The sequence below is a fragment of the Lissotriton helveticus genome, chromosome 3_1, assembly GCF_964261635.1.
Source record: "Lissotriton helveticus chromosome 3_1, aLisHel1.1, whole genome shotgun sequence".
Classification (NCBI taxonomy): domain Eukaryota; kingdom Metazoa; phylum Chordata; class Amphibia; order Caudata; family Salamandridae; genus Lissotriton; species Lissotriton helveticus.
In genome coordinates, this window is record NC_136061.1 from 154,310,173 (window position 1) to 154,337,973 (window position 27,801).

The following is a 27,801-nucleotide window of genomic DNA, read 5'->3' on the forward strand; positions in this document are numbered from 1 at the left end:
ATCACATTACCCCTTGAACACCCAGTGAAAGGACACCACACAAGTGTTATGAAAATAAACAATGTATTTATTAGAATCACAACAACCCTGTACTCTTTATGAGGACAGGGTGCTAGGCACACAACAAAACTCTTACGAAAATACTTAAGTTAGCACGTTATACACAAATGCCCGAGGGGCACGAAAAACCATATACTTAAAAAGTGGAATGCGAAATTACTAGCAGGTAAGTACAGTACTAATAGGCTTTGGAATCGCTAGGACTTAACTAGGGAATCGTTAGATTACTTCTAGGAGACCTAGGGGACTCGGGTGCAGAGTGTGCACTCTCACGCGGGATGCGGGACAAAGTCTATGGAGGCTAGTAAAGGCAAAGTTAGTGTTCACGGGCGAACCCGACCTGGTAGGAAGAAAACGACAGTGGATCCTGACCCTAGGATAGTGAGGCTATGCTGGGACACCGAAGTGCCGAAGTTACCTAGCCCAGGGGCTGCAGCTGCATAGGTCTGAAAAGACGTCGGGAATCTTGTTGCCGGACCAGGAGCCTGGAAGAAGGAAGTTGCTGGCAGGCGACCAGTGAAGGAAAGTTCGTTGGATCCAAGCCTGGATCGAGGAAGAAGAAACCTGAAAGCAGAGGGGACCAAGTTCTTGAATCACTAGCCAGTGATTAAGTGGGCACCAGGATGGCACCGGGCGAAGTCACCTCGACTAGGTGAGTGGGCGACGCTGGCTCTGCAGATCTCACGGACCAGGAGGCGTTGTCGGCGACCAGGATGGAGAGGCGAGCTGTCCCACGATGGATGAAGCTGTCGGCGTCGAAGTTACCCAGGATTGGGCAACAAGCCTTGGCTAATTCAAGCCCACGCGGTGGACTCAAAATGGCGTCTTGAGTGGACCAGGAGGGTCCGGGGTGCTCCTCTTTTGGAAGGGAGCAAGGGCCAGCCTGGAGCAACCAGACCAGCAGCAGAAATGTCGTCGGGCGTCGTTTAGGAGGCCACAAGCCAGCGGGCTAGTAGCCAAACAACGCGGTGAGCAGCAAAAAGCAGAAGGGCCCCACGCAGATCGTGGAGATGCTGGCAGGCTGCACTTCGGTGCTGGAGCTGCTCAGGGTCGGGGCTTCTCGGACCCCAAAGCACTCACCAGGAAATTACTCGGCGGGCTTGCTGGAAAGAAGTCGTGCAGTCTTGAAGATGGCCGGTCCCTCGAGGTCTCGTCACACCCACGAATCTCAGCGTGACTGATGATGCAGGTAGAGGTCAGAGGTGCCAGGGAAGCCGGTTCTCGTCGAGCTGGGCAGTCTTGATCCGGAGGAGAGACTTGCAGCAGACCGCAGTGTTCTTAAGATGGTGCCTGCGGATGCAGGGTGACTACTCCTTAGTCACAAGGGAGAAATCTTAGGAAGAAGTCTTGAGTTCCTTTCGTGGAAAGTAGTTTCAGGATTCAAAGATGATCTGATTTGGAAGGGGGCCAGTTCCTACCTTTATCCTGTAAAAAGGGGCTGGCACGCGACTAAGTCCTGCCCTAGGGGTGGGACTAGGAGGGGGGTGGTTACACCCACTTCCTTGGCGGGCTTTTCCCCAGCACAGGGTCTGGAGTGACCCTGGAACTGGTTCCAGCCAGCCTATGCACAGTGAGCACCGGGGTGCCACGTGCAGTCACCTTCCTCTAAAGCCCTGCCTACCTACAATACACAAAACCCTGTCTGGGACGGTGCTGGCACCGCCCCTGGCAGGAAACCCTTTGTCCTTATCTCCTGCTCTGGGAGGACTCCCAGCAGCAGGAGGGCAGACTTGTGTCTCGGTGGCAGCATCCATTTTGTGGATGCTAAGGCTCTGTTTGACTTTAACCGGGGTTAGGGGTTACATACATGTCGTGTCCCTCTAGAAGGGTGGAATGCTAACCCCGTCGCCAGAATTGGCGAGGGGTTAGTATTCCAATTCGTATGACACCTTACTCGACATGTTTTGATAAAGCGATACCAGAGTTGGCATATAACCGCGAGGATTATAATGCACTTAAGAGTATATGGTATGCGATATCATGGAAACGGCTAAGGGATGGATCCCGAAAGCCGCAGACAGGCTCAGCTCATGCCAGAGCACCATCTCACACGATTCCAAGCACTCTGCCTTCAGGATTGTTAAGGCCTGCCATAGGAGTGACTGATAGGAGATCTGTGTGTCCAATTTAGGGTTAGATATAGGTATACTATATCTAAAGCAAAGGGTGAGTACACCACCTTGCCCCAGCTGTCGTGCAGCCAGTTGTGTCAGTTTAGTTAGTCAGCCCAGGGGTGGCATAATACATGCTTCAGCCCCTGGGAGACTTCTGGGTAAACCTCAGCCCTGGGTACAGGGACTTGGAGAGGGCCCAGTGCCAATTCAGTACCTGAGTACAATTTGGATAGAGAGAACAGCTAGGCTGTGGGTCTGATTAGCAGGCCCACAGCCAGGGAAAGTCGTAAACCAGTGCAGCAAAAAGCAAAAATCTGGGTGATCATAGGATTGCAGACCCTACTCTCCTACATGACCCCCCCCCCCAAACTTTGGGACAATAAACTAACCTTGACCAGGTGAGTCTTCTTGCTCTAAGTGGAAATACCTGGAGAGCCCATCAGCATTGCTGTGATCAGTACCAGGTCTATGCTCCACTGTAAAATCCATCCCCTGTAGGGAAATGGACCACCTAAGCAGTTTGGGGTTTTCACCCTTCATCTGATTTAGCCACAAGAGGGGCTTATGGTCTGTCTGAATGGTGAAGTGAGTGCCAAACAAGTAGGCCCTCAGCTTCTTCAGGGCCCAGACCACAGCAAAGGCCTCCCTCTCAATAGCTGACCAATTTTTCTCTCTGGGTGTCAACCTCCTACTAATGAAAGCAATAGGCTGATCATTACCATCAAAATTCAGTTGAGACAGAACAGCCCCCACACCCAACTCAGAAGCATCTGTTTGGACAATGAATGGCTTGGAGTAATCTGGACTCTTTAGGATAGGTGCTGTGCACATGGCCTGCTTTAGGTCATTGAATGCTTTCTGACAGCTTGCTATCCACTGAACTTTCTTTGGCATCTTTTTGCTTGTCAGGTCATTAAGGGGGGTCACTATGGACCCATAATTTCTGACAAACTTCCTATAGTACCCAGTCAGGCCCAAGAAAGCTCGAACCTGAGTCTGGGTGATTGGAGGAGTCCAGTCCTTGATGGCCTGTATCTTACTCTCCAGTGGCTGAACCTGGCCTCCACCCACAAGGTGGCCCAGGTACACAACCTGTGTCTGCCCTATCTGGCACTTTGTGGCCTTGATAGTGAGGCCTGCCTTTTGCAGGGCCTCTAACACTTTCCTCAGGTGGACCAGGTGATCCTCCCAGGTGGAGCTAAAGACAGCAATATCATCAAGATAAGCTGCACAGAAGTCATCCAGCCCAGTGAGGACTTGATTCACCAACCTTTGGAAGGTGGCAGGTGCATTTTTCAGTCCAAAGGGCATTACCACAAATTGATAATGCCCTCCAGGGGTAGAAAATGCTGTCTTGGGTTTGGCCTCCTCAGCTAACCTGATTTGCCAATACCCAGCTGTCAAATCAAATGTACTTAAGAAGTTGGCAGAAGCCAATTTATCTATAAGTTCATCTGCTCTTGGTATTGGGTGGGCATCAGTCTTAGTGACTGCATTGAGGCCTCTGTAGTCTACGCAAAACCTCATCTCTTTCTTACCACCCTGGGTGTGAGGCTTTGGCACTAGAACTACTGGGCTAGCCCAAGGGCTATCTGAGGGCTCAATGACTCCCAGCTCCAACATTTTCTGCACTTCAGTTTTGATGCAGTCTCTAACATGATCAGGCTGTCTGTAGATTTTACTCTTGACAGGCAGGCTGTCTCCAGTGTCAACATCATGGGTACACCAATCAGTTTGGCTGGGTGTCAGAGAGAACATATGTCTGTAGGATTGCAGAACTTGCCTGCAATCCTGTTGCTGATGTTCAGTGAGGCTGCCACAAAAGACAACACCATCAACTGATCCATCATCAGGATTCTGAGTGAGCAGGTCTGGGAGAGGGTCACTCTCTTCCTCCTGTCCATCATCTGTGGCCATGAGCAAGCTCATGTCCTTCCTGTCAACATATGCCTTGAGCCTGTTAACATGGAGCACTCTGAGAGGGCTCCTGGGAGTTCCAAGGTCCACCAAGTAGGTAACCTCTCCCTTTTGCTCAATGATGGTGTGGGGCCCAGACCATTTGTCTTTCAGAGCTGCTGGGGCCACTGGCTCCAGCACCCACACCTTCTGCCCTGGCTGGTACACAGTCAGAACAGCCTTTTGGTCATGCCAAGCTTTTTGAAGTTCCTGGCTGGCCTCAAGGTTTTTAGATGCCTTTTCCATGTACTCAGCCATCCTGGAGCGGAGACCAAGTACATAGTCCACTATGTTGGTTGCAGGCTTTTTGAGAGGTCTCTCCCATCCTTCCTTCACCAAACACAGGGGTCCCCTTACAGGATGTCCATACAGAAGCTCAAAAGGGCTGTAGCCAACCCCCTTCTGTGGGACCTCTCTGTAAGCAAACAAGAGGCAGGGGATCAGGACATCCCATCTTCTCCTAAGAGTTTCAGGTAGTCCATGAATCATCCCTTTCAGGGTCCTGTTGAATCTCTCAACAAGCCCATTGCATTGTGGGTGGTAGGGTGTGGTGAACTTGTAGTTCACACCCCACTCCTTCCACATTGCAGTCAGATATCCTGACATGAAGTTTGTACCTCTGTCAGAAACGACCTCCTTAGGGAAACCCACTCTGGAGAACACTCCAACTAGGGCTCTTGCCACTACAGGGGCTGTAGTGGTCCTAAGGGGAATAGCTTCAGGATACCTGGTGGCATGATCCACTACCACCAGTATAAACTTGTGCCCTGATGCTGTCTGGGGTTCCATTGGACCAACAATGTCAATCCCCACTCTTTCAAAGGGAACCCCCACCACAGGTAGTGGTATGAGGGGGGCCTTTGTTGTGCCACCTGACTTACCACTGGCTTGGCAAGTGACACAGGAGCGACAAAACTCCTTGGTATTCTCATTCATATGGGGCCAGTGAAAGTGTGAGACAAGCCTGTCCCAAGTCTTTGTCTGACCTAAGTGACCTGCAAGGGGAATCTCATGGGCCAAGGTGAGAAGGAAACCTCTCAGAGACAAGGGGATGACCAGCCTCCTGGTTGCACCAGGCTTGGGGTCTCTTGACTCCGAGTACAGGAGTCCATCTTCCCAGTATACCCTGTGGGCACCGGTGGCATTCCCTGCAGCCTCAGCAGCAGCCTGCTGTCTGAGGGGTTCAAGGGAAGGGCAGCTCAACTGTTCCTTCCCCAGGTCTGCTCTGGAGGGTCCCCCTGAGCCCAGAAACTCAACTTGATCAAGTTCAAGCTCTTTAGGCTCAGTTTCCCTCAGTTCTCTCAGATCAGCCTCCTCAGAGACTTGATCCTCAACCTGGGGTAAGGGGGAAGGCAAAGCCTTACCCTTACTGCTCTTCTTCATGGAAGGTGTCTGGTCCATCATTTCAGGATCCAGCACCTGTTCAGTGGGGCATTTTCTGGCCTGTGACCTAGTCACAGCAAGCACATGTGCTGGCAAGCCTAACATTTCCATGTGAGTCCTCTGCTCCACTTCTGACCATTGTGATGACTCCAAATCATTGCCCAACAAACAATCAACTGGGAGGTCTGAACTGACTACAACTTTCTTTTGTCCCTTCACTCCACCCCAGGAGAAAGCCACAATTGCCACACTATGACTAGTAGTGACATTGCTGGCATTGGTCACCAGGAAATCAGTACCTGGCATGATCTGTCCAGGGTCCACAAAGTTAGGTGTCACCATGGTGACACTGGCACAAGTGTCCCTATAGGCCTGAGCCATTTTGCCATTTATCAAAGGTGTCTGCCTGTATTTGCCCAAAGTATTGGGACTTATTTCAGGGGACATATCCATATCCCCTGTACAGACAAGGACAGCCTGAGTGAGTGTGCCAACTAAGTTGTCAGACCCCTCAGTACCCAAGGTTAACCCAACTAATGCCTTGGGAGGTACACTACCACTACTGACTGTACTAGGGGGTGCAGTTGCCTTAGGGGCTGTAGTGGCAGGAGTTTGTCCTCCTCTTTTGGTGCACTCACTAAACCAGTGAGATTTACTTTTACAGTACTGGCACCACCTTTTTGACTGGCCTTCTTGAGTCTTCTTCTTCTGGGAAGCCTGACCCCCACCCTCTTTGGTTTGTTGGGGACCTGGTGAAGACTTCTGGTCATTTTGCTCATTCTTAACATTACCCTTCTGGTCTGCTTTCTTCTGACCACCCTGGTTCTGGTTCTGGTTCTGCTTGATCCTTGTCCTGACCCATTTGTCTGCCTTCTTTCCCAATTCTTGGGGAGAGGTCAGATCTGAATCAACAAGGTGCTGGTGCAACAACTGGTTCTGACAATTGTTTAAAATTTGTTCTCTCATCATTAGATTATACAATCCTGTGTAATCTGTAACCTTGCTACCCAGCAACCAGCCCTCCAAAGCCTTAGTGGCACAATCCACAAAGTCAGACCAGTCCTGAGACTGAGTTTTCTGGGTGTCTCTGAACAGCAACCTGTACTGCTCAGTGGTTAAACCAAACCCATCAACCAGTGTATTCTTCAGGACCTGGTAATTGTTAGCATCCTCTACTCTTGTAGTGAGGAGCTTATCTCTACCTTTACCATCAAAGGAGAGCCACAGTATAGCTGCCCACTGACTCTGGGGAATGCACTGCACAGTGCAGGCCCTCTCCAGAGCAGCCATCCATTTCTGGATATCATCCCCTTGCTTAAAGGGGGGCACTATTTTAGTCAGGTGTTTAGTATCTAAACCCTTCTCTCTATCTCTTGGGAGATTGCTGCCACCAGTGGGAGCTAGCCCACTCATCTGCTGCTCTCTAGCAAAGGCAAGCTTCTCTTTGGCCAGGGCAAGTTCTTCCCTTTCAATCCTCAGTTCAGCTTGTCTCATTCTAGCTTCATGCTCTTTTCTCTGAGGGGAAGTAAATCTCCTCTGTGGAGGATTCCTTCTCCCCTGTGAAGAGGCATTAGAGTGCAGAGATCTATTGGAGTCCCTAGAAAGAGATCTATCTCTCCTAGCTCCAAGGTTAGGCCCACTTCGGGTTAGTACTGGGGGTCCCCCAGATCCTAGCCCAAGTAAGTCTAAGTTGGTCCTGGTTAGCCTTCTGACTACCTCAAGACCTTTGTCTACCTCATCCCCAGAGAGTTCCTCCTGATCCTCCTCCTCCTCAACTGCAGTAGCAGTGTTGGGGAGGTCTGGATCCCCAGAGGTTCCCTCTAAGGCTGGCATATTCCCATCTAGCTGAGAAAGCTTTCTCGCATCATAAGTCTCTAAGAGACCTATTAAAAAGGGAATGGTGGGGTTAGACCCCTGCTTCAGTTTTCTGGAGACACAGATCTGTCTCATCTCCTGGAAACTGAGAGCTGCATATCTTGAAGTGACCTGTGGAGGGTCAACACTGACCAGGGGAGTCTCAGTAGAGTCCCCCTGAGTCGACATGCTTTTCTAGTGAGGTGTAAGTGGTGCACTTACCTACACTATATGTTTGCCTACTGATCCCTTGCTAGAGTTGTAGTTTAGGGTGTGCTAGGCCCTAGGAGCTACAACAGCTGGTTCAGTAGAACTCAGAGTATTCTAAGCTAAGTTATATGTACCTTTAGTACTTATGTGATCTTTCACAAGATATTCTTAGGGCATGTGTGGTAAAACAACAGCAAGCTCAAATCCCAACCGCTGCTCACCAATGTGAGAAGTTGGCCTGATGTGCAGTGCTCACTATTCTAGTGATCACTATATATCAGTCCAAACAACCCTTATTGATGATTGGTTGTAAGTCAACCTTATAGACCAGCTATCCTAGTAGCATGGATACGAGCAGTCTAAGGCTAAGACTCTAGAGGGCGTGTTAAGCCAGCTGTTTTACCATCACATTACCCCTTGAACACCCAGTGAAAGGACACCACACAAGTGTTATGAAAATAAACAATGTATTTATTAGAATCACAACAACCCTGTACTCTTTATGAGGACAGGGTGCTAGGCACACAACAAAACTCTTACGAAAATACTTAAGTTAGCACGTTATACACAAATGCCCGAGGGGCACGAAAAACCATATACTTAAAAAGTGGAATGCGAAATTACTAGCAGGTAAGTACAGTACTAATAGGCTTTGGAATCGCTAGGACTTCGTTAGATTACTTCTAGGAGACCTAGGGGACTCGGGTGCAGAGTGTGCACTCTCACGCGGGATGCGGGACAAAGTCTATGGAGGCTAGTAAAGGCAAAGTTATTGTTCACGGGCGAACCCGACCTGGTAGGAAGAAAACGACAGTGGATCCTGACCCTAGGATAGTGAGGCTATGCTGGGACACCGAAGTGCCGAAGTTACCTAGCCCAGGGGCTGCAGCTGCATAGGTCTGAAAAGACGTCGGGAATCTTGTTGCCGGACCAGGAGCCTGGAAGAAGGAAGTTGCTGGCAGGCGACCAGTGAAGGAAAGTTCGTTGGATCCAAGCCTGGATCGAGGAAGAAGAAACCTGAAAGCAGAGGGGACCAAGTTCTTGAATCACTAGCCAGTGATTAAGTGGGCACCAGGATGGCACCGGGCGAAGTCACCTCGACTAGGTGAGTGGGCGACGCTGGCTCTGCAGATCTCACAGACCAGGAGGCGTTGTCGGCGACCAGGATGGAGAGGCGAGCTGTCCCACGATGGATGAAGCTGTCGGCGTCGAAGTTACCCAGGATTGGGCAACAAGCCTTGGCTAATTCAAGCCCACGCGGTGGACTCAAAATGGCGTCTTGAGTGGACCAGGAGGGTCCGGGGTGCTCCTCTTTTGGAAGGGAGCAAGGGCCAGCCTGGAGCAACCAGACCAGCAGCAGAAATGTCGTCGGGCGTCGTTTAGGAGGCCACAAGCCAGCGGGCTAGTAGCCAAACAACGCGGTGAGCAGCAAAAAGCAGAAGGGCCCCACGCAGATCGTGGAGATGCTGGGAGGCTGCACTTCGGTGCTGGAGCTGCTCAGGGTCGGGGCTTCTCGGACCCCAAAGCACTCACCAGGAAATTACTCGGCGGGCTTGCTGGAAAGAAGTCGTGCAGTCTTGAAGATGGCCGGTCCCTCGAGGTCTCGTCACACCCACGAATCTCAGCGTGACTGATGATGCAGGTAGAGGTCAGAGGTGCCAGGGAAGCCGGTTCTCGTCGAGCTGGGCAGTCTTGATCCGGAGGAGAGACTTGCAGCAGACCGCAGTGTTCTTAAGATGGTGCCTGCGGATGCAGGGTGACTACTCCTTAGTCACAAGGGAGAAATCTTAGGAAGAAGTCTTGAGTTCCTTTCGTGGAAAGTAGTTTCAGGATTCAAAGATGATCTGATTTGGAAGGGGGCCAGTTCCTACCTTTATCCTGTAAAAAGGGGCTGGCACGCGACTAAGTCCTGCCCTAGGGGTGGGACTAGGAGGGGGGTGGTTACACCCACTTCCTTGGCGGGCTTTTCCCCAGCACAGGGTCTGGAGTGACCCTGGAACTGGTTCCAGCCAGCCTATGCACAGTGAGCACCGGGGTGCCACGTGCAGTCACCTTCCTCTAAAGCCCTGCCTACCTACAATACACAAAACCCTGTCTGGGACGGTGCTGGCACCGCCCCTGGCAGGAAACCCTTTGTCCTTATCTCCTGCTCTGGGAGGACTCCCAGCAGCAGGAGGGCAGACTTGTGTCTCGGTGGCAGCATCCATTTTGTGGAGCTGAGGCTCTGTTTGACTTTAACCGGGGTTAGGGGTTACATACATGTCGTGTCCCTCTAGAAGGGTGGAATGCTTACCCCGTCGCCAGAATTGGCGAGGGGTTAGTATTCCAATTCGTATGACACCTTACTCGACATGTTTTGATAAAGCGATACCAGAGTTGGCATATAACCGCGAGGAATATAATGCACTTAAGAGTATATGGTATGCGATATCATGGAAACGGCTAAGGGATGGATCCCGAAAGCCGCAGACAACGCTCAGCTCATGCCAGAGCACCATCTCACACGATTCCAAGCACTCTGCCTTCAGGATTGTTAAGGCCTGCCATAGGAGTGACTGATAGGAGATCTGTGTGTCCATTTTAGGGTTAGATATAGGTATACTATATCTAAAGCAAAGGGTGAGTACACCACCTTGCCCCAGCTGTCGTGCAGCCAGTTGTGTCAGTTTAGTTAGTCAGCCCAGGGGTGGCATAATACATGCTTCAGCCCCTGGGAGACTTCTGGGTACACCTCAGCCCTGGGTACAGGGACTTGGAGAGGGCCCAGTGCCAATTCAGTACCTGAGTACAATTTGGATAGAGAGAACAGCTAGGCTGTGGGTCTGATTAGCAGGCCCACAGCCAGGGAAAGTCGTAAACCAGTGCAGCAAAAAGCAAAAATCTGGGTGATCATAGGATTGCAGACCCTACTCTCCTACAGCTGCCAAGAGATATTTGCACTAATTTGAACCCTGCGAGGGGAGGAGTGGGGGGGCGGTACATAAATACAGATCTATCCCCAGTTGAGTTTCACTGCTTTAGCCCCTAGGTGCTAGGGACGTGCTAGACACGTCCTTAGCATCGCTTCTCAGGCGATACCACTGGCACATGCATTTACCAGGGATGGCACCAGAAGCCACTAGGCACCAGGGAAGTTTTTTTTATGTAGGCAAGTGGCACCTTGGGCGTGTTCCCCCTCTCAATTACAACCTATGTTTTCCTAGCTTTTCACCTTCCCTTCCCACCCATGGTAGACTGGCCGTTTTGAGAGTCACTATACACCAGAGAATGAGTTTCTGTATTTGGGGGGGGGAGCTACCCCTGGCGAAAGGGTTGCTCCCCTCTGATGGTGCCAATTTTGTGCTTTTGCTTTGTACCCATCTGGAGGGGTAGGTTAGCCTTTTTGATTCCGATCTGCTACCCCTAAGCAGACATCAGTGTTTTGCAAGGTTGACCTTTTTATTTCTCGTGCGCTTTTCTGACCTTAATAATTTTTTTCCTTTCTATTGTAACGCAAAGCTTTTGATTTTCTTGGTGGGGAATCCGGCTTGCGCTTTTAGCACTGATTCATCTGCAGTCTGTTTTGTTGCACGTCTTTAGTAAGGAAACTGTTTTGTAATGTTTACTTCAAATCAGTAGCACTGCCCTCAGAGGCTTTGCTTAGTCTGGAAAATAGTATGCCACAGGGTGAAGGGATGAGTTGACCAAGGTATGGAATGGACTGATCCTAGGAGGAAAACAGTCAATACGGATTTGCATTAAGCAGGTCTCCGTCTAAGTTCCTGCTCAAAAAATTTAACAAGTCCCACAAAGACGATGAGCAAAACCAACAAAGACATAGGAGACCCGACTCAGGGCCCCAGACCAAACTGTCAAACCAAGAATGGATTTACTTGGGAGGTGGCACACCCCAAACACCCTCTTAAAGCTACACCCCTGACTGCACAGTCTTGAAATAATGTTTTGTGTACAGTTCTAAAAAAAAAAAAAATATCGCATATTTAGCTTATGCTTTGTCTTGCAAGCTCACTTTTAAAATTTGTGCAAGATCTTTAATGTAGTGCCTTTTGTGTAATTTATTTTGTTTTTCCTTTCTAGTGGGATATTTTTGGTGCTTGCTGTGCGTGTAAGTGCAGAGTAGGTGCAGTTGATCCTCAGTCTAGCCGTCCTTGGCAAGAAGGAATCTAGGTATATTTTTGTAGCAGGATGTTCATTGTGTAGTTTGTATTGATATTCTTTCCAGATCGCTATATTTCAATAGTTGTATTTAATGTTTGACATAGCCAGTTTGTTGATAGTGTTGTTTATAGCAGCTCCTTTTAGTGCTAGTGTCCGCATAACCACACTAAAATGGTACGGTTGCTCATTAGTCGGTCGCTCGCAACATATCAAGATCAACTCTTGCCTGTCTAAACCCACTGGGCTCAATCTTGGTGTGCCTCAGGGCTTAATTCTATCCCCCTCCCTTTTCAATCTCTTTATGGAATCCTTGACGGTCATCTTGAAACTGGCAGAGATCAAATACCAACTATATACTGATGACACCCAACTTTACTACAAAATCAAATCACCCAGTGACATTCGACGTCTCAACGACACACTGCACAAGTTACAATCCTGGTTTTACGTAAATCACTTAAAGCTAAACCCCATCAAGACAGAAGTTATTCTTTTTTCTCCTAAGAGTAACCACCTTCCAATGCACAAATGGCTCCTCGACCTAAAAGCTTTTAAGTGGTCTCTTACTTCATCAAACCCTGCAAAATCCCTTGGCCTGGTCCTGGAAAGCAACATGTCAATGAAAGACCGCATCGAGAATACAGCAAAAGGAGCACTGTACACACTCAAAAACCTCAATAACAAAGCCATTTATTCGCGCAGATGATTTAAAAAATGTGGTGCAATCTTGGGTCCTCTCTAAACTAGACTATGGTAACTCTGACAACAGTCTTCCAGGGGGTAGTGGGACATACACAGAAGGAAGTAATTTTATATTCTGCATGAAACTGAAATCCCTTAATAGGCACCTTTCAACTTTGCCTCTTCGTTAGCAAGATAAAAGTTTTAAATTTTAACAGAAGGAGTCAAACATCTGCAATATCATACTTCTAAGTCGCATTAAAGTAAGAAGCCATGAAGCATGACTCTGTTCTGGGCCTTAAAGCTTGTACCATGGGCTTTCCTCACTTAGCTTATGTATTACCTCACATCTGCTTTGGCATGTCATATGTGCAATCGAGAATGCACACTAAAAATTCATGCTATGGGATATGTGGCTTATGTCTGATCTCTTGCGCCTCAGTCAGATACTACCGTCGCCCCTGAAATGTGTTTGTGAATCGAAACTCCTGCACTAATTTTAAATTAGGTAAAATCACTTTCCTTGTAAGAAATGAAATTATATGCGATCACTTTATCTTATAGAATGTTTGTGGGAGAGTTGCTCTAAAGACGGCCTTAAAGACATCCATCAACCTCTACCTCCGCCTGCTGAGGGTACGAAGGAGAGTACCCAGCCACACGCATTGAAGCCAGCTCCAACCACAGCAAAGAACTCTTCACTTTGTCAAAGAGTTTTCCAACCCTGCAGCCACTGAAAACAACATCACCCCCTCACTAGACCTCTGCGACAACCATGCCTACCTTTTCCATGACAATATCGCAACCATATACAGAAACTTCAAACCCCACTCATACCCACAGATTTCCTCAACTCCCACGCCCCCAGCTCAACGGACTTCCTCAACCGAATTGTCCTCACCGCAACCAACACAGACCACCGACTGACAAATTGGAACAAGCTCTCCACCCAGGACACCACTTCCATCACAAACATCAACTTAGCAGCTCCCACAGACCCATGTCCGCACCACATCTTCATCCTTGGAAGATCGAGGATCAGCCAGGAACTCAATACCCTGCTCAACACCTCAATCCCCACGGCCACTTTGCCAGAAGACTGGAAACATGCTGAAGTTAAAAAACTATTTAAAAAAACCCTCTGCTGACGGCAGGAAACTCAAAAACTATAGGCACATTTGTTCCCACCCAAGGTTCTGGAAAAGACTATCAACAAACAGCTCACGAAACAGCTTGAGAAGAACTCAAAGCGTCCAAGACTAGATTCCGCAGCACACCCAGCACCAAGACTGCCCTGATCGCAGCCACCAAGGACATAGAGCCCTCCTTGCCCATAGAGAAACTGCAGCTCATTGTCCTCGACATCTTGGCAGCTTTTGACACAGTATCCCTCCATACGCTGATCGAAAGACTTCACATCAGCATCCAAGGGGGGAGTGCCTAGATTTATCGCCTCCTTCCTAATGGACCCTTGACCCTGCTCCCAGGCAGGGCTCTCCCCACGCTACTGCGCTGCCCTGGTCAGTATCTGCCCATTCTCTGCTGCGGCATTCTGTTTAATTGGATTGTAACTGTAATTGTACCAGTCTGCTGTGCTGTGCTTTTTACTTTAACTTCTTCCCCCTGGTTATTCTTATTTCCACTGTGCCCTGTCTCTGCCTCCTGTTTCCCCCCGCCGTCTGCACCCGCTCTTTCCCACCGAGCTTTCCTGCCGCTGCGTCCCTGCAGCACCGCCCCCCACCCCCGCTGCCGATTCGCTGCACCGCTCCCGCCTCCCAGCTGCTCCTCCCTCCCACCTCCCCTTATAAGGAGGCCACGCAGCTGTGAAGGAGCGACCCTTGACCCTGTTCCCAGTCAGGTCGCTCCCCACGCTACTGCACTGGTCATTATCTGCCCATTCTCAGCTGCTGCATTGTGTTTAATTGGATTGTAACTGGACCTGTCTGCTGTGCTTTTTACTTTAACTTCTTCTTCCCCCTTGTTATTCTTATTTCCACTGTGCCCAGTCTCAGCCTCCTATTTTACCCCGCCGTCCGCACCTGCTCTTTCCCGCTGCTGCGTCCCTGCCCCCCCTGCTGCCCTGCTCCCACCTCCCAGCTGCTCCTCCCTCCCACCTCCCCTTATACAAAGGCCGCGCAGTGGGAGCACCGCTGGCGGGCCCAAGGCAAGCCCGTCTGCACCTGGTCCGCGCCCAGCGCCAGTACCCCGCGTACTTCACGACACCCGCCTCTGCTACAACGCCAGCACCCTCCACGCCGAACAATCACACACCTGCTGCCTGGCCGCCCCGAAGAGCACCCAAGGACCCTTCTCCTGACGGAACTGCAGCTTCACTAGCATCCGGCCCACCAACCCACCTACCAAAGGACGCAACAACCTCCGATGAATCCTTCTCAAAACGCTCCGCACGGAAACACGCTGTGGAACTCTGGCACCTTCTGGACTCCAACACCACAGGCGTCGCCTTCCTGACGGAGACCTGGCTGAACCCCTCCTCGGCACCCGACTTCGCCATAGCCATCGAGGAAGTCTATAAGATCACCCGCACCAATGGAGGAGGAATCGCCATCGTCCATAAGAACACTCTCAAAGTCTCAACCAACACCGACGACACCCTCAGCATCACCGAGACACCTGCACTTCCAGATTCACACCGACCCCAACACCACCCTCAGAGGAACCCTCGTCTACATACCCCCCCAGAACCCCATACACAGTTCAGTGACTCCATCACCGACCTCGTCAGCACACACACCCTCGCTTCCACGGACTACATCCTCCTCAGGGACCTGAACTTCCACCTCGAGAACAACAACACCAACTCCACCACCCTGATCGACAACCTCGGACTAAGACAACTCGTCACTACACCCACCCACTCAGCCAGCCACACGCTTGACCACATCTTCTCCGCAAGCTCCCACGTCTCCATCAACCACACCACCGAGCTCGACTGGACCGATCACCGCTGCATCCATTTCACCTTCCAGAAACCCACCACCGCACCCAACAGAAGACCAGCTCTCCACCACCCTCGCCCGAACCCCGCCCGCAGACTCGACCGACCCAGACACTGCCGCTCGCAACCTCAGACAGTGGATCAATGACTGCACCAACTCCCTCGCTCTGCTCAAGAAGCCCTCCAACACCCACACCAGCAAGAAAGCCAGCTGGTTCACCGAAGACCTCCAGACCTCTAAGCAAACCTGCCGAAAAAAAAAAAGAACTGGATCCGTGAACGAACTCCGGAAATCTACACAGCCCACAAGAAAGCCACCCGCAGACACCACCACCTTATCAGATCCGCCTAAAGGACCTCCTTCAAAGACCGCCTAGACAACAAGCACACAAAAGCAAAGAGCTCTTCAACATTATGAAGGAACTCTCTAACCCCAGCTCCAACACCAACGACATCCCACCCTCACAAGACCTGTGCGACTCACTGGCCACCTTCTTCCATCAAAACATCGCAGACATCCACGACAGCTTCAACGCCACCCCGGCAACAATGGAGACCTTCGCTCCCACGACCACCACCTGCACCAACCGCACCAACCGCCTGCTCACCTGGACCAACATTAACGACACCATCAAGATCATGAACACCGTCCACTCCGGATCCCCGGAATACGCCTGCCCACACCACATCTTCAACAAAGCCAGCAGCACCATCGCACCCCATCTCTGGAAAAAAAACATCAACATCTCCTTCAAGACAGCAACCTTCCCAGAGAGCTGGAAGTACGCAGAGATAAACACCTTACTCAAGAAACCCAGGGCAGACCCCAAGGACCTCAAGAACTTCCGACCCCTCTCTCTGCTCCCGGCGAAGGTCATCGAAAAGGCTATCAACAAACAACTGACCAGCTTCCTCGAGGAGAACACCATCCTGGACCCGTCCCAGTCCGGGTTCCGCAGCAACCACAGCACCGAAACTGCCCTCATCGCCGCCACCGATGACATCAGGACCCTGCTAGACAACAGAGAAACCGTGGCCCTCATACTCCTGGACCTGTCAGCCGCCTTCGACACGGTCTGCCACTGCACACTACGAACACGCCTCTCCAACGCGGGAATCCAAGAGAAGGCCCTGGGCTGGACCTCCTCCTTCCTCTCCGGCAGAACACAGAGCATCCGCCTCCCCCCCTTCCGCTCCGAAGTCACGGGGATCATCTGCGGCATACCCCAAGGCTCATCCCTAAGCCCACATCACACCCCGCCTGAAAGACCTGCACTGGCTCCCTGTCAACAAGAGGATAACCTTAAAACTCCTCACCCACGCACACAAGGCACTCCACAACACTGGACCAGCGTACCTCAACAGCCGACTCAGCCTCTACACCCCCGCATGCCAGCTCCGCAGACCGTGCCCTCGCCACCGTGCCCCGCATCTGTAAGGTGACCTCCGGCGGCAGATCATTCTACCACCTCGCTGCCAAGACATGGAACACCCTCCCCATCCGCCTACGGCGGACCGAAGACCTTCTGACCTTCAGAACACTCCTCAAGACCTGGCTCTTCGAACAGTAGCAGCAACACCCCCCACCCCACCCCCAGCGCCTTGAGACCCTCACGGATATGTAGTGCGCTTTACAAATGCAATGATTGATTGATTGATTGATTGATTGATTGAATGGAAGGACAGATCACTTCTAGAACAAAAGATGCCATCTGCGGAGTGCCAAGACTGATCCCTCAGGCCTACTCTTGTCAACACCTACATGACCCCCAATGGCCAACTTCGTCAGAGAACATGGACTCAACATCATATACACAGACAAGGGGGCGGAGCTTGCCACGCTGTGAGATGGAGGTGTCCTAGGCGAGCTCCTCGTCCATGCCCGACAAAAATAAGTATCCTGCAAAATAGAAACCTAATCACGTTGAGTGGGTGAGGATCGTTAGCGCTTAACATCCGCACCGATATCTGGACGATCTGAGCCGATTCGGGCAAAGAAAATAGCTGGTATTGGGACCAAGCTCTGCATGGCCTAGAAAACAGAAAATGAAAGTAAAGCCGGGACCTGTAGTACAAGAAGAGGCTGTGACGCACGGCATGTACGGCGGAACCCGGTGAGGCCTGTAACCCGCTGTGACCGGAGCCCTGCATATTGCGGAGGGAAAAAGAGAAGAGAGCCGGGGGGTGGAGGAGGAAGGAGCTGAAAGGGGGGCTGCATATTCTGTGACTGTAGTCTCCCGGACAAAGAAGATTGAGGGGGACCAGCTCGGAGCACGCGACTGAGGCGCTTACCGGAGAGGCGCGGAGATCTAGCAGGTGCAGCTCCGGGTTTAGAAACTAGGGACATCAACTGGGGCGAGGCCCGCTTGGGACAGAGGACGTGTCGGCGAAATCGGGTCGAAACCCCCTCCACACCCCCGCTGTGCAGGGTGAAGCAGAGCTCAAGTTGTGACCCCCCTCCCCTTTTAGGAACTGTGAAGCGCACTGCGGACTTCGTGGGCGGCTACTAGGTCCTGGAAATACCGGCTGAATCTTGGGATCCGGTGTTGTGGCATGATACCCGGAACCCCTCCCCACATGGTGCAGTGCTGGACTATCAAGTTGGCCTATCCCTGGCACTCAACAGGGAGTTGAGAAGCCAGAGGGACTTTGCTGAACTGGGAAGGTGCAGACTGCCTGCTAGCAAAGAGGATTGTTGCACGAGACCTGGGTAGCCCAAGGCGGGGAGAAGTGCCCTTGGAAGGGTAGCAGGCACTCACCCAGCGACCCATTGCAGGCACCATTGAAAGGGCAGCACGTGTTGGAAGACCTACTCTACAGCTACACTGAGGCCGGTCTAGAGAACATAGGCAGTGTGCAAGGTGAAGAGCATATCCCCCCTGGCAAAAAAGAAAGGGCAGAAGCTAACTCACACTGGTATTCCTAACAAGACAACGCAGGAAGACCGCAAGCGCTGATAATTGTCAGACCAGGCGGCATCCCCCTGTGTCATCAGCCCAGCAGAGCGGACGAGGCAACTCTGGTCAAACTACACAAGGTCACGACCCACACACTAGCATCAACGATGGGCAAACCGGACAGGAACCAGCCAAAAATAACTTTCAAGAATAATAAAAACGGGTGGTTCAGAGCACTGAAGAACAACCAGTAACAATGATGGCGAGTGCAACGAGTGGAGTCTCAAATACCGATGTGCAGGCAATGTTCACCACGATACAAGCAGCGTTGACGAATATGGATGGGAAAATTGATTCACTCACGTGCAGAGTAGACAGGATGTCGGAGCGCTTGGACAGACACACGGAAAGGCTAGACATGGCTGAACGCCGAATATCCGAAGCAGTGGATGCACATGTCCAGATGTACTCCAAACAGGATAGAATAGATAAACAGTTAGCTGACATCGCAGCTAAGGCTGAAGATTTGGAAGCGCGGTCGCGCAGGAACAATATGCGCCTGATGGGTATTTCGGAGACAACAAACACGGGACCTATGGAACGGTATGTTGAACAGCTGCTCATCACGCTGCTAGGACGGGAGACGTCCGAGGTATTCATAGTAGAAAGAGCGCACAGATCTCTGGCGCCAAAACCCCCGACCGGCTCGAGAGCACGCCTGAGCACGCACGGATTATAGCGCAAATACTGCACTATAGAGACAGACGCAGCTCTCAGGAAAGCTCGAGAATTGGGAAAACTGACTCATCAAGGTATGGACATATCTGTCTACCCGGACTTTACTATGGCGGTCCAAGAGGCCAGGAATAAATTTCTCACATCAAAACAGAAACAGAGTTGAATATACCATACGCTATGCTGTACCCGGCACGGCTCAGAATCACAGACGAGGGCAAGTCCAAGATCTGTAATGAACCGAAAGAAGTGTTGAAGTTCATCCAGCAAAGAAATAGTCGAGGCCCGAGGCGGAAATCTCCAAGGGGAGACCAAGATAACCAAGCTATGGCGTCGGATACGGCAGAATAGAAGCTGGAGGAGCACAAGGCTGACTTCACTCAATTACACACCACTTACAAGGTTGGGTGACGGAACGTGGAGGTGGATGATCTTGGCTGCAGAATAAGTGGGCCACTGAACCTGCTGGAAGACTGGGGTTGGCTTGGCCTTTGGAATGTTTTGTCTACTATGAACTTTTTTTGCCCTCAGGCCGCCTCATGCGAGGAGATATTGAAGGCGGGAGAAGTGCTGGAGGCCCTCGCAGCAGACTATCATCTACAGATAAGTAATGACATGCGAATGAACAGGTTGACCGTATATATCATTAGCAGGAAGTTAAGGACTGCAGAATTTACTTGTTATAGTCATTAATGGCGTTGAATGTAAATATTACAGCTTACCACCCGATATTACTAAAGCATGATGTAGACAGAAGGTTTCTAAGCACAAAACTTTGTAGTAGGGCGTAAGCCCATGTGGAGTAAATCCATGGGAAATGAGCTGGCAGTTACTGCCCCTTGGTGTGCACCACGCAAGTTTTTGCTTTATGTTGCTGGGGGCATTGTGTTTGCTTCCAGAAAGCTGGAAACACGCCGAACTCAGCGCACTCCTGAAGAAACCCACAGCAGACCCCACCGAACTCAAAAACTACCGCCCCATCTCGCTCCTCCCATTCCCTGCCAAAGTCATTGAGAAAGCTGTCAACAATCAGCTCGCCGCCTTCCTCGAAACCAACAAATCACTCGACTCCTCACAGTCTGGCTTCCGAGCCAAACACAGCACCGAGACTGCCCTCATCGCAGCAACAGACGATATTCGAACACTACTGGACAACGGAGACACAGTCGCCCTCATCCTCCTTTACCTCTCTGCAGCCTTCGACACAGTCTGTCATAGCACAGTGATACAACGCCAAAAAAACATCGGAATACAAGGAAAAGCATTGGACTGGATCATCTCGTTCCTCGCTGGAAGAACTCAGAGTCCGCCTCCCCCCTTTTAAGTCAGAGGCCACCGAAGTCATCTGCGGCGTCCGACAAGGTTCTTCTCTCAGCCCTACCCTCTTCAACGTCTACATGAGCCCCCTCGCAACCATCGCACGTCAACACAACCTCAACATCATCTCCTACGCTGATGACACTCAACTGGTCCTCTCACTCACCAAGGACCCAAACACCGCCAAAACCAACCTACATGAAGGGATGAAAGAAGTAGCCGAGTGGATGAAGCACAGCCATCTGAAACTGAACTCGGACAAAACGGAAGTCCTCATCTTGGATGCATCCCCTTCCGCCTGGGACAACTCTTGGTGGCCAACGGCCCTAGGAAAAGCTCCCACACCGATGGACCACGCACGGAACCTGGGCATCATCCTGGATTCCTCACTCTCGATGACCAGACAAGTCAACGCCGTCACATCATCATGCTTCAACATCCTACGCATGCTCAAAAAAACATTTCGCTGGATCCCCACCGAAACAAGAAAAACGGTCACCCACGCACTGGTCACAAGCCGTCTGGACTACGGAAAACACCCTGTATGCCGGTACCACTGCAAAACTTCAGAAAAAACTCCAACGCATCCAAAATGCTTCAGCCAGACTCATACTAGACATCCCCCGCACAGACCACATTTCCGTTCACCTGAAAGACCTTCATTGGCTTCCCGTCAACAAGAGGATAACGTTCCGTCTCCTCACCCACGCTCACAAAGCCCTCTACGAACTTGGACCCGATTGTCTCAAAATGCGTCTTTCCTTTTACACCCCCAACCCGCCTGCTGCGTTCGTCCAACCAAGCCCTCGCCGCTGTTCCGCGCATCCACAAAGCCACCATGGGGGGGGGGGGGGGGGTCGGGGGGGAAGATCCATCTCCTACTTAGCGGCCAAAACCTGGAACTCCCTTCCCATCCACCTCCGCCTTACTCAAAACCACCTAGCCTTCAGAAAACAGCTTAAAACCTGGATATTCGATAAGTAATCCCCCCCCCCCTTCCTCAAGCGCCTTGAGACCCTCTGGGTATGTAGTGCGCTATATAAATTTTGACTTGACTTGACTTGAAGGGGGAGGAGGGGCGTTTGGGATGTTTAACAATGGGGATGGCTCCGCCACAGGGCACAGGATGGAGTGGGTGGGGGAGGTAGTTTGGGGTATGCAGAAAGTGTCTGGTTGACAGGAGAAGACACTGGTACAGTCATCACGCCACTTTTGACGTTGGTAAGTCAAGGGATTGTTGTGCTTGAAATGGATTATTATGGCTAACGCTCACAGATCGACTAGGAAAATAACATTTGTAACATGGAATGTACGAGGACTACATAACCCACAGAAAATACGTAAGGTATTCGCATACTTGGATAGAGGTTGCATGTTTACAGGAAACACACCTTACTCCCAATACTGATATGCGGATAGGCACACGATGGGCGATATACCGCATGGCCTCTTCCTATTCTACATACGCTAGAGGCGTGCTGCTGCTTGTTAGACGAAATGTTCCCTTTCAGCTTATACAAGGGCTAAGAGATGATCAAGGTAGATACATTATAATACAGGGAAATTTTGGGGGCACAGTAATGACGCCAATAAGCTCTTCCGGCCCTAATACAGACGACCCTGCCTTTTATGAGGACATATGTATTAAACTTAGAGATTTCCACAGTGCGCCTATATTGTGGGGGGGATTTTAACACCTGTTTGGATCCGACCCTTGATAGATCTACTGGTAACAAACGTTATGGAAAGCAAGCAGTCAAAGCTCTAAGAGAAGATATGAAGTTATGGGGAATGACAAACATATGGAGAATGAGAAACATGGACTGCAGGGAAGGCACGTGCAAGTCGACCACACATAATACATGGTCACAAATTGACTACTGGCTACTCACAGCAGAGGCATGCACCTGGGCGACAATAATTAAACATTTACCCAAAACATTGTCGGACCACTCCCCGGTATGCGTTACCATTGAGATCCCCACACACATTCCCAAACAATTCTCGTGGATGTTGCAGGGGAGCTCCCTGCTGGACCAGGCTTTCCACACAGAGCTGCAACGCGCCATAACAGATTACTTTGAGTTAAATACTGGGTCGATGTCAAGTGCTAGTACAATTTGTGAAGCATTCAAGGTCGCGATCCATGGTCATTGCATTAGTAACCAAGCTGGGTTCCTGAAGGACATCCAGCAGCAATTGAACATCGTAGAGAGGGATATTGGGGTATTGGAAGAGGAACATGCACAAACAGGCGACCCTACTCTACTAGGTAAAATAAGGGAAAGGATAGACGACTATCAGTCATAAGCTAAAGATGAGATAAAATATAAATCAAGGAGATATACAGCAGGTAACTACGGCGAAGTAGGTAGACCAGGGGGAGCTTTGTCCAGCAAGATTAAAAGCGCATATACATCATACATAACACAGATCAGAGATGAACAGGGAAATACGCAGTATGACACCATCCATTTTAAATCGCTTTATGGAGTACTACTCGCAACTATACGACACACAATCGTGCACCACTGCAGAAGACAGACGTCTACCTACAAGATGTAGCATTGGCTTGGCTATCAGACACTCATAGGAAGTTTTTAAGCCACCACATTACTAAAGACGAGTTTAGTGATGCAATCAATTCCCTCCCAAACAACAAGGCCCCAGGGGTTGACGGGCTCCCAGGCGAGTTCTACAAAACATACAAAGAACTGCTGTTACCACACCTAGCAGCAATTTATGAGGGATCATATGAGACAGGTAGGCTCCCTGAATCACTTAGGGAGGCATTGATAATAGCGCTCCCCAAACCTGATAAGGATCCAACTATCTGTCACTCTTACCGTCCTCTGTCCCTAATTAATACAGATGTGAAAATCTTGGCAAAGGTAATAGCCACAAGAATAAAGTTACTACAAGAAAAATTGGTACTACCTGATCAAGCAGGATGTGTCCCAAACAGATCAACCATGCAAAACATAAGAACCATTTTTGCCCTTTACCAACATTTGACTCTGAGCAGTCGGCAGCGGCGGGACTACTGGACGTCGCGAAGGCCTTCGATTCAGTGGAATGTAACTACATGTTCGTAGTACTGCGCAGGATGGGCTTCCCGGAGCGCTTGGTGCGTTGGATTGAAATCTTGTATACCGACCCGACTGCCAATGGACAAACGTCTGCCCCTGTACACCTAGGAAGAGGGGCGAGACCGGGATGGCTACAAATTGCCTGAAACTCAACTCAGAAAAAACTGAGGTAGTTATTTTTGGACCTCTTTCACCAGACTGGTCATCTCATTGGTGGCCTTCCACATTTGGAGCACTTCCAAAGCCAGTAACCAAGGTTAGAAATTTGGGAGTCACCTTTGATGACGGCCTAAATTTCATGGATCATGCAAATAAAGTGGCCTCCACCGCCCACCATAAATTACGCATGATCAGAAAAATCAGCCCGTTCTTGCCAGCAGTCGCCATAAAAACCTTGGTTAGTTCCTTGGTCTTGTCATCACTGGATTACTGCAACTGCCTATTTTTAAACACGCAGGTTAGGGTTACGAGAAAGTTGCAGTCGATACAAAATGCGGCAGCACGCCTGCTTTCGGGAATTCCCAGATTTGCGGCCATTTCAGACACTATCAAACAACTTCACTGGCTGACGATCCACAATAGGATCAAGTTTAAGTCACTATGCATAGTCTACAAAGCGCTAAATAAGCAAGGCCCGCATTTTTTAACAGACCAATTGGTCCCATATCAACCTTCCCGTCAGCTTCGGTCCTCTAATCGTAACCACCTAGTGATTCCCCGCTCCAAAACTGTGTCATGGGGTGATCGTCGCTTCTTGGTCGCTGCTCCAAAACTTTGGAACACCCTGCCCCAAGACATCAGATCAAGCTCTACACTCATCCAGTTTCTAAAGAGACTTAAGACTTGGTTGTTCTCCTAATAGTCCCTATGAAACGAAGGCAACGTGTTGGAGCAAAAAACACCGATCTAATCTATGCAAATTGACTAGCGCCAAGACGCCTGCGGGTATTTGCCGCGCTTTATAAATGGCAATAAATAATTGCCCACTATCACCGATACTGTTCACTCTGATATTAGAACCCCCAGCCTGCAAGAACCACCAACACCACTCGGAGGCAGCCCTACAGCTCGGTCTGCAACCCCTCAGTATTTCCCTTTACGCGGACGACATTGTATTGTTTATTGGTAATCCAAACACATACTTAAATGACCTGATCAGGGAGTACATACGCTTTGAACGATATGCCGGACTGAGCATAAACTGGGATAAATCTGTATTGAGTCCTCTAACGCTGGGCACAACCCAACCAACGCTGAATTATCCATTAAAATGGCAAACTGACCTGGTCAAGTACCTGGGTGTATGGATACATAGGGACCCAGAGCAGGTAATAAGAGAAAATGATGGCAAGGCGCCAACTAAACTGGACGAGCAGATCACCAGATGGACGAGACTACCCTTATCATTAGCAGACAGAATTGCATTGCAAAAGATGATAGTTCACCCCAAATTTTTATATTTATTTATCAATATCCCAATTTGGCTGACGCAGGCGTTCTTTTCTAAACTGAGGACCTTACTGCAGATACTCACGTGGGCAGATAAACAAGATAGAATAAGCTGGAAAGTGTTAACGAAGCCATACCACCAGGGAGGGTTCGGCGCTCCAGACATGCAGTTATATTTTTATTACGTGCAGGCGCAGCACGCACACTATTGGACGAAACATCATGCGTACATTCCACACGTAGCGGCAGAAACAGATAGCGTACACCAAACTCCATTAATGACTTTCATATCTAACCCTGCATCCTATACACACAGACACGATTCACCCCCCAATGGCTTTGCAAAAAAGGTTTCACTTTTCCATCAGCTAGGTCCCACGGACTAAACTACTTTTTCTTCATTTTTCACTTCCAAATGTAGTAATCAACAGGAAGTACAAACTGGGCTATGCAATGTGTTCAGATGATACCAAGATGGTGATAGAGACGGCAAAGAGGAAGTTGAAAATAATCTGTGTTGTGGACATCTGGGGAAGGCTGTAGCAAAATATGCGAAGGCTCAACATTTGTATCAAAGGGCCTTTCAACTGACCAGAATATGGCTGTACCACTCTAATTGTTTCTCCGAAAAAGAAAAATCTGTTCATGAATTGGCACATTTTAAAAGTGGTTAAAGCTGCTGATTTCCATCATCAGCTTTTAATATGCAGCTTGCCTTTCTGGATTGTCCCAGAAAACTTTTCCTCTTTGTACAGGGAATACCAATGTTATGCATTTACTAAGGTGCAGAACTAGACAGTGAAAGCAAATACTTAGCCTCTCCAGTCATGACACGTCTGGATTGACAAGTTAAGGATGAAGCGGTTGCTACTGCTCACAATGCACTCATGGGCAAACGTGCTCTGTTTCATGACAGTCATCAGCAAATACCATGCAGCCCATCCAGTTATGTCTTTTGTTATACCCCAACAGCATAAAAACAGCTCATGTGGCTGGTATCACTGATGAAAGAACAAAGTTATGGAACTCCAACAGAAGGGAACTAAAAACCTAGGAGGGTCTAAAAACTACTGAACATTGCGTACATTCACTCTCTAGGCTCTGATCATTTTATTGGTCATTCTATCAGCAGCTCTATGATTTCCAGACCCGCAGAACATACTTTTTTCCGCCACATATCAGTGTTCTAAACTCCACCTAACAGTGGTGGAGGTGATGAAGTAAACAAGTTACTTACCTGTAACTACAGTTATCCAGTATTGGTATCTTTCATAGATTCACATGCCTGAAACATTCCCAGTCGCCGAGGTGGGAGTCCCACGGTAAATACAAAAGTAGCGCCAAGAGTAAATAGTAGTAGGCTAAAAGAAAAAGCCTAAGGCCTAAGTCTTCGTAGCCTAGCTACATCATTATAGTAAAAAGAACCAAAGATTGATCCCAGCCAATCAGCTTCAAGCACCCTCTAGAACCTTCCCAGCAGAGGCAGTTCTCGTCAGATTTTCCTAGCACAAGTGAGAAGTAAGTATCCCAGATATAGAGAACGGACTAGCCGGGAAGGAGGGTGGGTGCATGTGAATCTATGAAAGATACCAATACTGGATAACTGTAGTTACAGGTAAGTAACTGGTTTTCTTTTGGGAAGGGAACACCCGCCCGTACCCAAATTAGAGTGCCACGCGCATGGGCAGAGAAGGTTGTACCCAATATCTGCCCCCTCCAGTGCCTGCGCAATTGATCTAGCTCGACCAGTGTCATGTGTGTCTCCTGGAAGAGAGCAATCCCACCTCATGACGCTGTAGGTAGGAAAACAAAGAGTAGCGGCGGGACGGGGTGTGCATACCGCGGATGTTCCAGGTCATTATGTTAGTGTGTGTCATGTGTCAGGTCTTTTCGCACATGCACTGGGGTAAGGGAGCGCCCCGGGGGGGGCCTACAAGCGCCAGCGTGGAAGGGAAGGTCAGTGTGCCGCAACTGAAACATGTGAACAATCACAAACTGTATAACAAGAAGGGCGAGTCCCCGGTAGGGCATATGTCCAAACTTCAACAAGATCCACCACACAAGAGTGGGCTAACTCAGCGCAGCTGCTGTCTGGGTGTGTGCTGCCACCAACCACATTACCCTACACCCCTAACACATATCGACTGGGAACTCAGGAGGTGGTTTGGTGACATCTGGGACCTACAAACGCACCAGGCCAGTGTAGGACGCCTGCAGGGGAGCCCGCTAGTGGAATAAACACTCAGCACCCGCTAGCCCCGGCCCTGCAATAACACCCACAGTCGATCAGCCTCACAGCCTTCCGCAGCAGCGCGATCATGTTTAGAGAAAAGCAAACATAGCACATCAGCGCGCACAGCGATAATATGAGAGATACATCACAATCAAGTGCCAAGCCGAGGGTAACGACCCTGGTATGTCCGCCACAAATCACATAAGGAGGTCGGCTGTTTGTGGGGTTACCACTGGCATGGCCATGTCTTCAGAAAGTACTGTAGATTCAGTCTTAGGGTGACGTGAAAAAAGGCCTGTTTAAAAACAGGAGAAATATTCAACGGTTAGGAGCCCCTCTGCTTTAACTATATATTAGGAGCTGTGCTGCCTTGAATAGATTAAATCTCTCTGCCCCGAATCTATAAAAAAAAAAAATCACTGTAAGCTGCAGCCATGAGTATTCCTTCAGGTGGTGTGAAATAACATGCAGGAGAAGCTTTCCCATTGAGTGTTAGAGCTGCAAGCTGCTCGTACGTGAAAGCACAATCTTTTTCAACTCTATTCAGGCAAACACCAAAGCATGAAACTAGTCCGTCTACTCAAGATCTTGGGGCATCAACAGACTCTTGAAAATTCTGTTGATGCCCTTCATCTATGAAACACCACACCTTGTGCTCTAAATGCATACAGGCACCTATGTAGCTGTGAAATGTCCACTCTGCTGT

At 49.8% G+C, this 27,801-nt stretch overlaps 1 protein-coding gene across 8 annotated transcripts in view; it reads right to left on the bottom strand.

Moving 5' to 3' along the window:
- GTF2I (general transcription factor IIi) overlaps positions 1-27,801 on the bottom strand; it is a 1,750,178-nt gene that overhangs the window by 1,420,250 nt on the left and 302,127 nt on the right. The gene's annotated exons all lie outside the window — the stretch shown is intronic.